The sequence below is a fragment of the Panicum virgatum genome, chromosome 4K (genome assembly GCF_016808335.1).
Source record: "Panicum virgatum strain AP13 chromosome 4K, P.virgatum_v5, whole genome shotgun sequence".
NCBI classification, from domain to species: domain Eukaryota; kingdom Viridiplantae; phylum Streptophyta; class Magnoliopsida; order Poales; family Poaceae; genus Panicum; species Panicum virgatum.
In genome coordinates this window covers 12,345,447-12,360,609 of record NC_053139.1, presented here as the reverse complement: position 1 = coordinate 12,360,609, position 15,163 = coordinate 12,345,447, and the positions used below count along the sequence as shown (strand labels likewise).

Genomic DNA, 15,163 nt, shown 5'->3' with positions numbered 1-15,163 from the left:
TTTTTTCGTCAGCGGTGTTTCAACTTGGAATCCAATCACATTAATCTTGCGGTGCAAATCATTACGAGTATATTCCAAGTGATGGGGGTTGGGGGATGCCATACAAAAGTGGAAGTCCGGTCATTTGAAGGCCTACACAATATTCATGATGATAGCTCTTGGAGTAGCTAGTGTCGGTATGATGTCATCAACTACAACTGTTGGAATCAATTTTATGAGAATTCTGGCGACGAATCTGGCATGGGCAACATCAACAGCTGCAGTTGTTCTATTCCTCCTAGCTCTCTCAGAGCCCATCAGCTACTGATGGGGGATTGGATTCAGTATTGTCATTATAATTACCTTTTATTATTTTATCTGATATCCAATTTCTAAGCAATGGTATTTTTATTCTATTCTGTCAAAAAAAGTAGTAGTGATACTTATATCAAAAGTTGTCTCTCTCTTTCAGTTAGCAATGTCTTATCCTTTTTGGGCCTCTTTACCTATGTGACATCTTTTAATGTATAGTCATGAGATATTGTAAATCCATATGTATCATCTATTTATTTGATCTACTACGGCTAGTGCTCTCTGCAATTTCATATGCTGATAAAGTGCAAGCAATGTGGTCTACAGGTACCAGCAGGGATATATAGGCTAAAGCTCCATATTGCTGGGATCCGTGGCCAGGTTAATATGGAATCTTTAACTCTAATCGAAGTTGCTTTGCTTGATTTTTTAGCAGCTCAGTTCGCTTTCAACTAGCTGTCAGTGCCTGCAACTTCTTCTCTTCTCTTGGATACAGGTAATTGTTTTGGCGTGGTGCAGAAGCCCAGGAAACAGCCCAGACTCTACTTTTAGGTGAGCAGTAGTCCAACAATTTGATTGCAATGTCTTTGAAACGCCTCTATCAATTTGAGTAGTCTGATTGCTCATTGTTCCATTCAGTGCCACATAATTCCTAGTGCCACACTTAGCTTTTAACACAAAGAAAAGACTACACTGCTACTGGTTTGCAGTCAATTTAATTGCGATGCTCATCCTGTCATGCATGCTTGATTGAACAGAGCTCTGATTATTTATAGATGCAGCAGTACCCTGTGTAGCTGGTCTCATTTGGTGCTAGAACATTTGGTTTGCATGTCCTAATTGATTACTTTTTATCACTAGTGTCAATTGTCGAGCGTAGTATTTTAATTAAGTCTACAACATTAATTCCACTGTTATAATTGAACCAGTTCGTGCTAGTATCAGTAATTTCCATCACAAATATCCCTCTGATTAATATTTGTCAATGTGAATTTCTGCTAGTTTCAGTAGTTTCCATCACAAATACAAATATTGTCCTCTAATTAATATTTGACAATGTGCTCTTTTCATGTTAGGATGAAATGGTAGAAGGAACAAACAGTGAGAAGAGATTGGAAATTTGAAGGCAAATGCTGGAATATTTGATGTTTTTTTTCTAGTGTTGCTTTTGATGCAAGATGAATGTAACTTGCATGTAAATTTTGAGGTGCTTCTCAATGTAAATCATACGATATTGTATTTGATTTGATGCTGTGGTAAATAGTCTTACAATTTTGGTATATATATTCTGGGCTGTAATGACTATTCTAATAAAAGGATTGAAATTAGGCCCAATTTGGTGGCCCACTCTGAATTGGGCCCATCCACTTGTGGGCTGTGGTGTTGATGTCACTTGCCACATCACGTGCGATTGCCATGTCACTGTCCACATCATTGCCATGTCAGCAGTCATGTCATCATTGCTATCCATGTCATCGTCAAGTCAACAGCCATGTCATTCTTCATGTCACCATTGTGTGACATGGCAATTAAATCTGTGACGAAACTTATACTGTTCGTGACGTTAATTTTCGTCATAGAAAACGGGCTTGGGTTGGGCTTCGGGGGCCCGGGGACATTCCATGACGGTTTTAAAACGTCATGGATTAAGCAATCTATGACGAAAATTTAAGGAACGTCACGAGGTGTGATCTGTGACGCTCAATACATGACGTTATTTGAGATCGTCATAGATATTGTTTTATGACGGTTTTTCAGTGATCTGTGACGAAATTCAATCGTCATGGATCAACAGATTTTTTGTAGTGTATTAAGACCTAAACAGGTTGCCTTACTCATTCATTTCTTTGATTACTGTTAGCTGACTACAAATTTTGTGGCTCCCTAGCTTCCTTCTTAGGTTATCGGTGAAGAAAAGTGCAGGAAGGGATAATGCACTTGCTGTCTCTCCGTACGAGTTTCTTGGCACTCTTTTTGCCTGGTTCGGTTCCCGAGATACTAATTGCTTAATTACTGTCTTCAGCCTGTGCGTGTATCGTTTCATGCCTGCCTTTAAAACTTACTCTAAAATAGTAAGCTCTAACAAGGATTCTACAGAGGGAACATATCAAGTACAAATCATAATTTCATAAAACTCATGCAAACCACAACAAAAAAATCGTCTAAATTCATCAAAAATATTATACATGTAGATGATATGATAATACACAACATTGTAAAATATCTTGTCCAAACTCGACTTCGCCTGTGAGATATAAAAAGATCAAATTTCAACCCAGAAAGTTGTCCAGATGGTTTGTTAGACAACTTTCTGGCTTGAAATTTATTATTTTTATATCTCACAAATGAAGTCGAGTTTGGACAAGATATTTTATAAAGTTGTGTATCATCATATCATCTACATGTGTGATTTTTTTGGGTGAATTTAGACGACTCTTTTGCCGTGGTTTCCATGGTTTTCACGAAATTGTGGTTTGCACTAGATAAGCTCTGACAAGGATTCTACGGAACCCGCCTCAAGTATTATTAGAAATGGCCTATAATCGTGCAGTTTCACAAGGACAGTAACTTAGCCTCCGTGTTTGATAATCAGACCATGTTTTAGATACGTGTCATCTTGGACTTTAAATTATTTCTTCCTGAAATTTATGCAGAGTTAATATGACACTATGCATGAGCTGTGGCGAAGTTTTGTATGAACAAAAACGATGAAGTAACAACCACCATAATGAACAGAATCTGCAAATTAATAAAAAAATGAATTATTAGCATCATCGATCATATGCTTGGGAAAATCAGCCATGTAGGGGTTCACCTTCATCATGGTTTTGATGCACCAAACTAAGCAGTACACAAAAGACGGGTGTTCCCGTTATGCTGGATGATCTATCTCCTCAACGACCGTGCGTCCATCCGAGGTCGGCGGCGCGGCGCGAGGAGCTAGGAAGGACCGAAACAAAAGGGGAGTTCTATGGGTCGCAAAAATGGACGTCGTCCGTCCCCTACAATAGCCAATTCCAATTCCGCAAGCGGCCGCTAGGGAGCGTACGAGCGCTCGATTTCTGACCGGCCGACTCGCACTTCTGTGCTTAGTTCCATCCATGACTTTTATTTTTCATTCCCTTTTTTTTCACAAAATCCACGTGACAGCGCTTGCGGCAACTGCGAGCTCGCGTCGCCACCCGGCATCCTGGACGTGGGTGCCGTGGATTCCCCAGCCGCCTGGCAGCATGTTTTTTATTTTTTTATTCAAAACTTTGTATCTTAATATTTTTTTTCTTGTGCAATAACATTTTATCATAATATTTTTTCCAAACATTTATGCACAATTTATCAACCTAAATTCTGTTATTGTACAAATTATACACATAAACTTTTTGTCACATATTTTATGGACATAATATTTTTCTTTTTGTGCACAACTTATGAGTATAAATTAGAAAAAAATCTAAATTACTCCCATCAACTATAGCCGAAGTCTAAATTATGTTGTTATATAGATATATTGTAAATATAAGTTTGTATATAATGTTTGTTGAATACATTTTTATAATAATTTCTACTCACATATTATATATTATAAATTGTGTCATATATAGTTTTTTATTGAATGATGAAAGAGAACGAGGACTGCGATATCCACATAGTGCTCTTGCGTGGGAGGACTTGTCTGCGCTGCTGCACGAGAGGCTGGGGGGCGAGGGTGAAGTCGTATGGACCCGAAAGTAATAAAAAAAAGGAAGAAAGGTGGGATATTCGGACTTCAGACCACGGAAAGGCTGTCTGATAGATTGCCGGGAGCCGACCTAGCGAGCGCTCGCTAATTAGAACCCTACATAAATCACGATGATCGCGGTATGTGCCAGACAGCGACCCACGGCCATGAGGTTTCGAAGCCACGCTACATTTTTTTTCCATATATTATAAACTAGACTAGAGATTGCTGTAAGATAAAATTCCTAATAATAGAGATTGTTGACTTGTTGTGAGATACTACAAAGCATCCAAACATTGTAGGCACGTTTGGATGATTGCCATTTAATTCTTTCTACAATTAACAAGATAAGGGTGGCTCATTGGTGGATTATTCCTTGTTATTCTTTCTACAATTAACAAGATAAGGGTGTCTCATTGGTGGATTATTCCTTGTTATCTCTACAAAACGAAATCCCAGCCATGCTCTTGCTAGAGATTGGGCCACGTCATGAAATTTTTTATCATCGTCCGATTTCTGTGGCTACGTCTATCGTGCCATCCATCCTGCCTAAGGATGAAAACGGTCAGAAACGATCGGCGAAACACTCCACCATTTTCACTTTCACATTTTTTTATCGGAAACAAAAGTGGTACGGTATTTTCGGAAACGGAAACGATGCCGGTATTCCGGTAATTTCGAAAACGGAAATATACGGTCGAGAACACATCGATAACGGTCGAAACCCATCGAAACGATATTTAAAAAATGATAAATATATCAAACAATAGAGCATAACATTAATTATATGACTTGACACATCTCATATCGAACCAATCCAAATATCGAACCAAATATTAATCCAAATATCAAACCAATCCGTGACAACTGACACATAGTAGCATGCAAGATGATATGGCACAAAATTGCACACAGCACAAGTGACATAGTCATACATGATCATTAACCAAATTCAAATAGAGATTTAAACATAGACTAACATGCCATTAAGAATAGTGCTAGTGCAGGGCCGCATGCTGTCTATGCCTACAGCTGAACCTCCGCGAGCTATTGGGCCGGGGAAAGCATGTGTTTGACTGAGCTTCAAATACGGTAATACCGGCGGTAAATTACCGGATAAATACGGTAATTTTCGAAAACGGTCGGTAGAGGCTGAAATCGTTTTCGCTTTCAGTTTCGGATAAAAATACCACTTTCGATTTCATATTTTCGGTAGCCGTTTTCATTTTCGTTTATACCAGAATCTCGGTAAAATTTCAAAAACGATTCCCGGTAATAAATTTTTTTTTCATTTTCGTTTTCAACCCTAATCCTGCCTGTCTCAGGCTAAGCGAAGACGCAACTCATCATCTCATCGACACTAGAGCGAGGATACAAAATTAGGAGATAAGCTGGCAAACTCCGTACTCCTAATGAAATCCCAGCCATGCTCTAGCTAGAGATTGGGCCACGTCATGAATTTTTTTTATCATCGTCCGATTTCTGTGGCTACGTCTATCGTGCCATCCATCCTGCCCAGTGGCGGATCCAAGGGGGGCTAAGGGGGCTCCAGCCCCACTAACTCCATGAAGTCCATGGGAGCCCGCCCAAGCCCCCCCCTACAATTTCCAGCCATAGTTGAAAGTGAGGAGAAAGAAAGGAGGAGTAAGAAGAGAAAGGGAAGGAAGAGAGGAAGAAAGGGAAGATGAGCCCCCCCCCCAATCTTCAGCTTCTAGATCCGCCACTAATCCTACCTGTCTCAGGCTGAGCTTATCCCGACACTTCGTGAAGACGCAACTCATCATCTCATCGACACTAGAGCGAGGATACAAAATTAAGAGATAAACTGGCAAACTCCGTACTCCTGTACAGGCTCTGTGATCCATTCATATGATCTTCATCTTCTCCATCCGACTCATTGTGGCACACCAGCACTAATTCAATCCATTGATAAATCTAATGAATCAACAAGATAAACCAGCAAACTCGAGTTCTGCTATTTCTGTCCTTTTTTTATTTCATCGTTCTTCCTTTGTTTCGGTCATCAGCGATAGTGAAGTATTCGCCTCCGATGGCCATCTACCACCTTCGCTAGCCCCACATTCCCGTCGGCCGCGCCGCTGCTCGCGATGCTTGCATCCGCGCTCGGCGCTCTGCTGTCTGCAGGGGCAGACGCGCTGAGACTTTGCACCACCGCGCTAGAGGAGCTGGCGGACTTTGAGGCGGCACTGCCGGTGCCCTCCGCCGCGGCGGCCATCCCCGCGATGGTGGCGCTGCTCGATTTGACCTGGTCAAATTTGATCGCGCACATCGAAGTAAAAAGCTTCATAAAGCACGATTTGACCTAGTCAAACTTGATCGCACACTTCTAAGTAAGCTTCATAATGCACGATTTGACCTGGTCAAACTCAGGTCAAACTTGATCGTGCACATCTAAGTAAGCTTCATAAAGCACTATTTGACCTGGTCAAACTTGATTGCGCACTTCTAAGTAAGCTTGATAATGCACAATTTGTCCTGGTCAAACTTGATCGTGCACTTCTAAGTAAGCTTGATAAAGCACAATTTCCCCTGGTCAAACTTGATCGCGCACATCTAAGTAAGCTTCATAAAGCACGATTTGACCTGGTCAAACTTGATTGCGCACTGTTAGGTAAGCTTCATAATGCACGATTTGACCAGGTCAAACTTGATAGCTCACTTCAAATATAGCTTCATAATGCACGATTTGATCTGGTCAAACTTGATCGCTCACTTCAAAGTATCGTAATGCTTGAAGGAGCAAAACATTATTTTTAACCGGCAACATATGTCAGCTACTATTATGTTTGTTAAAAATATAAACATATGTTATAAGTATACACCTATTGCATAGAACACAAACCTTATAAAAAGTACTTTGAGATTTTATTTTTTCTTTTACACGCTATGAATAGTCGTATCCCAATTTCTGGACCCGCGCCTGCTCGATAACAATTATATCCAAATGCATCACAATAATTTCATGGTCCTTTATTTTTCACAAATATCTCAAAATATAGAAGAAAATTGGGATGTCAAATTTTTTAATTGAATAGTCCTATCCCAAGTTGTATTTTCCACACATATCTCAAAATCAACATTACTATGACTTGATCTGACCACGATTAGTCAGCTGACAGCCTCATCCCTCCAAAAAATCCACCCGCTACCCTCCCAAAATTTTCTCCCGCTCACCAATCCCGCCAGATTTCCCCTAAATATCTCTTAACATAATATAAGCCTGGCCGGCCCTAACACTGGCCGGACCACGTTCCCATCTAATTGTGGCCAGGCGCTGAGGAGAGAGGGGGCGCCACGCCGGGACAACTGCAGATGGCGACTCCTGTTTCCGCCGGCAGCGACGGGAGTCCAGTTTCAGCGGCAGGCAACGCCGGGGACAAAGCGGCTAATGATGCCGCCGCCGCCGGCGACAAGGGTACCAAGGGCGCCGGCAACAAGGGTACCTACGGCAGTGGCGAATGTCATCGTCCTTCTCAGATTGATGGGCTCAATTGCGACAACGAATTATCTTTTAATCCTCCACATACCAGGTACAATCTGTTGTTCGTTCTTAGGTCCAAAATCCTATGATTAGTTTCCACGCCCATCGAATGGGCGGTGCAAGCGGCGCACTAGCACCGGGCCGCCTATTTTGAGGGGCCACCAAAATTAAGTTTCATAACTACTAGTAAACATGCTAATTTCATTAACCTAAAGCCCAAAACACCAAGGCCAGTAACATAAGAAGGAAATCAATGGATGTTGGTACTTTGTAACTTTGTAACGTTACAAATAAAATCCGCAAGCGAATGGATACCGCTGTAATTTTCACCCAACAGTATTCTAGGGTATCGTATCCACTTGGGAAGTGAGTACACTATCTACGGGTTCAGGCTCGTCCAAGAACACACACTGGTGTGGGAAGGATAGGACAGAGAGGACTAAGATTTAGAATCTATGTTTAGAAGAAGAGATCACGTCGCCGTTATACTTCGAGCTACTGGTTTCGACCGGCTTATACAAGTCGATAGTTCCAATAATACGTGCTCTATCTAATATCTGAACGTGGAGGATTACTAGGGCTCGAACAGGGCTGTCACGACCAGCCGGCTACCTCTACAAACCGTGGGACTATCAGACAACAGAGTGATATAGTCTAGCCTAGACACCACATCTACGCTATTCCCTACTAACTCTAGAGGCGATCAGCGTTATCCTTTTCTATCCAGAGCCCAACTCTAGAGTCAAATGCTACTCTAAGCATACACTCATGTAAACTCTAGAGGCAGAGATGATAACTTGCAATCTAAACTCTAATTCTAAATAAGAAAGTCTCGAACACTTACAACCGAATAAGCATCCGTCGAGGTACAAGCGGAGAAGAGCGCCGACAAGCCCGGCACATCCTCCGACTCCTCCTCACTCTCTTGTAGAGGTACAATTTGGAGAAGAGCGCCGTTACCGGTGCCCCTCCTGAGTATCTCTACTCCTAACCTCCCTAAGACAACTCTCACTCAAGTGAGAACTCAAGAGAAGACTGAATTGTTGATGGTGTGGTGTGTGTTCTAATTCTCACCCCCTCCCCTTGTATTTATAGGAGGGAGCCACGGCCTCAACCTCTTGGAACCGACTTGCCAAGCCAATGGGGAGACGCCACGTGAAGGTTGAGAGGCGGTGGGGCCCATGGGCCGTCGGCCGACCACCTTGGTCGGCCGAGCCCATGAAGGCCCCAAACCGACCTCTCCTTTGTGGTGTGGTTGACATGTGGGCCCCTTATTCAGGGAAGAGTGGATGCCAAGTTTCCTCCTTATGCATGGTTGCCATGTGGGTCCTTTGATCCTCGTGCTTGCGTCTGATTGGTCGAGAGGAGTATGCCTCGGATTGCTGATGTGGCATTGCGCATGGGTTGTTTCTCCTCCTCTTGTGTGGCTGCCAAGTGGGCCTTTTTGGCCCTTGGGCGTAATTGTGCTTGACTCAGGAATTTATACCTTGGATAATATGCATGTTACATGCAGTTTTGGCACAAATTCACATGTACACATTCTCAGACCAGTATCTGTAGAATTCGTCAAATAATCATCCTATACTAATATTTATTCCTTCTAATGCTCGACTTTTGCACGATAGTTAACGGTCAAAATGGGTCGCCAGTGACAGTCAACAATGGACGCCGCAACGATTTGTCTTCTCTCGACACCGGCCGCAATCGCTGCTGCCTCCTGTCGTGTCGCCTGCTGCGAGTTGGCGTCGAGGCGTCTTGCCGTCTTGCATCTTTCATCGAGTGCTGGGCTGCTGGCCGTCACGCATCCCTTTGCGGCTTTGCCGGCCGGCGAGGTCACACGGAGCTGGAGGTGCTGGCGAGCAGCCAGTTGGTGGCGACGCAAGCTGCCCTTCAAATTTCATAACGTAGGTGATGTACTGATGTAGTTCGTGACCCCCTTTACTAATTTAGCTTAATAGTTTTGTTCTATATATTTGAATTCTGAACAGGTCGGTCAATTACTCAGTCATGTTTTCCTAATGCCCTTATTACGTATAGAATTTTATTAACTATTCCGGTGACAATTGCATTTCCCAAAAGTCTTCGTAGACATCTTTCCGATGAAAAATCTTTTTTGTGTAATTCCAAATGTGAAGCAAGTCTCCGTATCTTATTGGTGAAATTGAATACTTGAAATTCAACAGAACCCCTGTTTTCTTGTTTTTCTTCTTTAACCATAAATCAAAAAAAAACTTCTACCTCCTTTCTTTTTCTAAATTGAAGTTGCTAAAGTCCTAGACATGCAGTACTATGAAACAAGAAAGGCTCAATTGATTGGCGACAATTTCTCTTGAAAATGATATTTTGGAGAAAATTAAATATGAAGATATAATTGAAGATTTTATTGCGAATAAATATTAGACGAATGACACTATTCAATAGAAGTAAGAAGATTTGGTAGGACAAATTCACTCTTCAATCCTTTAGCATACATTGATTCTTGTAGTTATATTATGTATGAATATATTTCCATTATTTGCATTTTATAATATAGTTATGGGGTCACCATTTGTGTTTTGCACCAGGGCCACCAAAATTTTGGTACGACCCTGATTAGTTCTACATTTATGTATCTATTTTCTTTTGATCCAAAATATCTAGGTCTGAAATCCTATGATTAGTTCAATCTGTATTTGACTTGGGATGACTATGGTTAGGTCTGAGATTGTTGATTCCTAATAATAGAGATTTGACTTGTTGTGAGATACTACAAAGCATCCAAACATGCCTACAATGTTTGGATGATTGCCATTTAATTCTTTCTACAATTAACAAGATAAGGGTGGCTCATTGGTGGATTATTCCTTGTTATCTACAACTAACTTTAATTTAGAGGTACATGCGTCTTTGCAGCTACTCCTAGTAATGTGTTCTGAAATTTTGAGAATGTCTTGTATTTCAGGATGGATCTCGGAGGGACTATATGATTCCTTAAAATCACAAATATATCTTTTACCTTTGAACGAGGGATTTGAGCAACAAAATAGCAATCTTGGCCAGTGGCTGCCGGGCATTATATTATAAGGGGATTTTTTTCCTTAGTTTTCATGTTTATATCGAGCACAGGACATCACCTAAAGCGACACTTAGAAGAAAGCTAGTTTGGTAGAGCAGTTACCGGCCCAGCCTGATCATGGCCTGCCTGACCCGCCCGAAAAAAAACCCGAACCAAAAATTGCATGGGCTGGGCATGGGCCGATTTTTTTTATCCGATCAAGAACTCGAGTCGGGCTTAGGATGTAATTTTAGCCTGCGGGGCGGCCCGATGACCTGACTTATTGAAAACCCCCCCTTTCCTATGCAGCCCATGAAATCCTGGTGGCCCAGCTCAACAAAACATACTCTAAATACTATACACTGTGGGAGGGGAGCGCTGAGGGCGCACAAAGCCTCTCCGAGCGACACGCGTCGGAGAGAAGCCGCCCGACGCGAGCCATGGGCTGCCGCTTCGGGCGTTTCCCCGCGGCGCTCTCGCTGCAAGTGGGGCCGCGTGCCGCACCGCCTCTGTGGCAGAACCGCCAAAATTGATCCGGCTAAAGTGCGTAAAACCTAACCATTATAGATGAAACAATTAACCCGCACTTCAAACGGAGTAATCTGACAGTCTGTCGGATAAAATCCCGATAACACCACTGTATTTCGAATCGAAACAACATACCTCACTCGAAGGTGAGAGCAGAGATTACAATGACCATAACTTTTATAACACAAACTTCAATAGAAAATGTTATTATAAACTAAGTTTGAAGATTCCAACAAGATACCTTAGAATTTTGAAAGTAGATAAGTTCTTCAGAGTTTATAAATAGCGGAAAAGAAAAATCGATATCTAGCGACGATATATGACATCATAATGAAGCCCGTACATGACGTCAATCTCACCAAGCTTTCCAAAAAGTTACCTGAAAACAAGGTTAAAAGTAAGATTGAGTATACTAATACTCAGCAAGGCTGACATGTCTAAGGGTATATAATATCCCTTTAACTAGACATGCAAGGTTTGTGAAGACTCTGGGGTTTATTTTTGCTGAAAAGCAACAAAGAGTAGGTTCTTAATTTCAAGTTTTAGCTTTCAGATTCTAGTTTCATTAATCAGTCTAGGTAAGCACCTATCTATACAAATATGGTAGAGAATTTAATTGCATCCAACAAGATTAAGTATCATAATTGTTCCACTTCTTACTCTATGTGGCAAAGAGATTAAGCAGTCTCAATATCCGTGAGAGGCGGAACAGTTCGAACCGAATTTCAATCCTTGCAAGGTAAACCTAACACACACGCTTGGAGCACTGTTGAGTCACTCCCAAGCAACCGTTTGCTTCTCATTCCAGTTCATGGATCAGGGCCACTCTCCCCGACTACAGCGAGCCCGACCCTCTCTGCAGCCGTAGTGTTGCGCAACATAATATAAACTTTCGAACATAAAATAACTTCCTATCACTAAGAGAGAGTGGGGGGTATGTCCACTTGCCGGGCCGATCAGTTACTAGGCTTGTCGCGTACCATATTTACGGCTTGTGGCTAGTACTTTCAAACGCTTAACCAACACTACCACACACTGCGGCCTTAACAAGTTTATCAACACAGAAATTATATTTTTAACCCCTAAAAACTAGATTGTCACAGCCTCCCCCGCAGCGCCTCGCCTGCGCCTGGGTCCCGCCGGGGTCCCCTCGGCCCTTGCCCAGTCTCCACGGGAGCCCGTCCGTTCCCACCCCGCCCCGGCCACCCGCGCAGGAAGCCTCCACCGGAGCGGCGGCGTGGCCATGACAGGCCAGAACGGGGACGGCGCGAGCTCCTCCCTCCTCTGGTGCGGCTCCTCCTCCAGCGCGGCAAGCGGAGCTCGGCCGTGGCACCCGTGGGCGGAGTTCGGCCGCCCCTAGCTTCGCCCCCGCGTGCCTCTCCTCCCTGCGGCTCAAGGCGTCATCCCCATGGGCGAGGAGGCCGCCGACCACGGCGGCGCCCAGAAGCAGCGGCGGCGGCTGGCCTCGCAGCGGCGGCAGCAGGCCCGATCTGGCGGCGCCACCTCCCGCCACGAGCGCGAGCACCTCCACCGACGGCGGCGAGCAGGTTGGAGGTGTGGGTGGTTGCAGCGCCGTGGACAGCGGAGGCGCTGGCAATGTGGGAGCGGTGGCGCTACCGGAGGCGGCGGCATGGGGGGCAGAGAGGCCGTGAGGGGTGGAGTTGAGGGGAGTTAGGGTTTGCATGGGCCGGGCTCTAATTTGGGCTTGGCCACACTGATTCCATGTGTCCACGAGGTGTCGCCCCAGCCCCAGCTGCAGCTCCTCCTGCTCACCGGTGCAGCCATGGGGGAGGCCCTCCTATGCGCTGGCCGGCGTGGTAGCGCTGACTCCGTTTTGACCCGCCATGCCTACCACACCGGAGGACATCCAGCGCTTCCTGCCTCGACATGGCGATGCTCCACGACGCCAAAATAAATGACATCTGCGAGGCCCACCATCAAGGTCTTGGAGGCATTCTGCTGCTGAGCAGGAGGTTGTCGCTGCCCTGCTTTCTGCTCTGTGCTTGCCGCCCGTCAATCTGGCCACTCTTGCCATGTCAAAGGTAACTTTGCCTCGTGCTAGCGCTTGCACTCTAGATATTTGATGAAATGCCAGTTCAACCTAATAAATTCATGCACCTTCTTCCAGTATATGTTGTAGATTGCTTTACTGAATAATTCTCTTCAGGGTTCAAATTGTATTTTGTTTTAGGTGAATACATACCAACAGGAAACTGTAGAATTAACTTTGCTTTTATCAGCGTTCTCCCGGTTCACCCATACTGCTATTGTTGGACCAGGTAGCTTAGATTAAAAAAAAAGACAACTCATTATCTCATAGTTTTTATTCTCATGCCCAGAACATGGATACCTCTAGAATTTGTGTTCATAACTTAATTCACTTCAGCTATTCATCAGTTGATAAGAATTTACCATCCTATTTACTTGTGATGAATGGCACTGCAAAAAAGATAGGAAGCGTTGTTTCAAATCCTTGTGCTCATACAGATCTCTTAAAGATAGATGAATTTCGAACTATTTCCATGAGCATTCTCTTTTGCCATTATTGTATCTTTAGGTTAATGGAACCTACTATGCTTTGGGAGACTGGTAAGAGGAATGCACTACCATTACAAGAAGGCAAATCTGTTCACCATGTACAGATGAGAGATATATGATCATTCAGAATGTGTTTCAATGTATCGAAAATACATGTCCAAGTTCGAAATGTACTGATGTTACCTCATAGATTTATATAGTAATTTGGATCAACATCTATGCTAGGTTCTATGAATTCAAGCTTAAATGCTTGGTAAAATCTGCTAATATATTAATCTTAGAGTATATATAATCGTACACAAATGTAATTGATCTCTCATGCCTGATCCTTCAATTTACATTTATAGGAAAGTTTACACTATAAGGATCTACAATGTTTAGATGGTATGCCTATTCAACCCTGAACTTCTTGAGGCTTCTGCCCTTTAGGATGTGCATGTTCCATTTGGTTGCTTATTTCCATCACCAACACCTACTTATGATCCCTTAGAGATCATTGGTCTGCCTAGCTGCTTTGAGACTTCTTTTCTACATTATCAGTTGTGCCGCGAGACTAGCTAATCCAGCATGGTATGATCCAATGCCACCACAAAATGATGTAGACTTCCAAGTTGCAGAACTATCTAAACTTGACAACCCATATACCCATATAGCTAGCTGATGACATCTCTACATGAAGACCTGTGAACAGGCGGGAGCTGCTCGCGTTTGCAAGCTTGGTCTCAAACCACCATGTAGTTACTTTTTGTGATGAAGACCCCTACCGATGTAATGTGCTACCCGGTCCTTTCTCACACCAGTATGCCTGCAACTGGCCAAGGACACTTCTAATATGTAAACTGTATATCACATAAACATTATATTGTCAGTATGTCTTCATTGCTATGAAAGTCTGATCTGGTTCATGCTTTCACTAACAGCGATTTGCACCATGCTATTACCAATTTGCTTCGTTGTCCAAGGCAGAAAGCCAACATGACAATGTTAAAAACATGCAGCCACTTCACCAGCTTATTGGCGGTCTGGCGCGTTCCCAACTGCTGGCGCGGCGAAGCGTGCCCATCATCCTAATTATATACATAGTTGAATCTAACTCTAGTTTCCCCATCCTCCTCCTCTCTCACCCGGAAAAACCCAAACCGAAAATTGCATTGGTTGGGCAAGGGCCTTTAGTCTTTAGACCCTCTAGAGGAGAACGTTTGAGACTGAACAAAAGAAGGAGCTAGCTAGCTACGATCCGAAATGGCTATACATCGCGCGTGCGACAACATCGCCTGAAGCGAGGAGGGCAAGCCTGTTATTATTGGTTCAGCCCATTACAACTTTAGCCCCATGTGGATAGAGACGTGCACAGAAGTTGAATTCGGCTGTCAGTTCTTTTTTTACCAGCTGCGTGGGAGATTGGTAGGTTGCGCCTATGAATTGATTGTTTCTTCTAGTTTTTTAAAATTTTTATTTCATTTCGTTTTCCTTGTACTGCTTTGTATTTATTATTTATTTATTTTTCTCTTTCCCTCTTTTTTGTTCTAAAGCTCATATACAATCAAATGCTCGG

The 15,163-nt window shown here is 43.3% G+C and overlaps 1 long non-coding RNA gene across 1 annotated transcript; it reads left to right on the top strand.

The window, feature by feature from the left end:
• The first annotated feature begins 343 nt into the window (after positions 1–343).
• On the top strand, positions 344–1,658 carry LOC120703151. Its single transcript, XR_005686815.1, has 3 exons — positions 344–672; positions 788–843; positions 1,368–1,658. It is a non-coding gene; the product is annotated as an uncharacterized LOC120703151 (long non-coding RNA).
• The last annotated feature ends 13,505 nt before the right edge of the window (positions 1,659–15,163 follow it).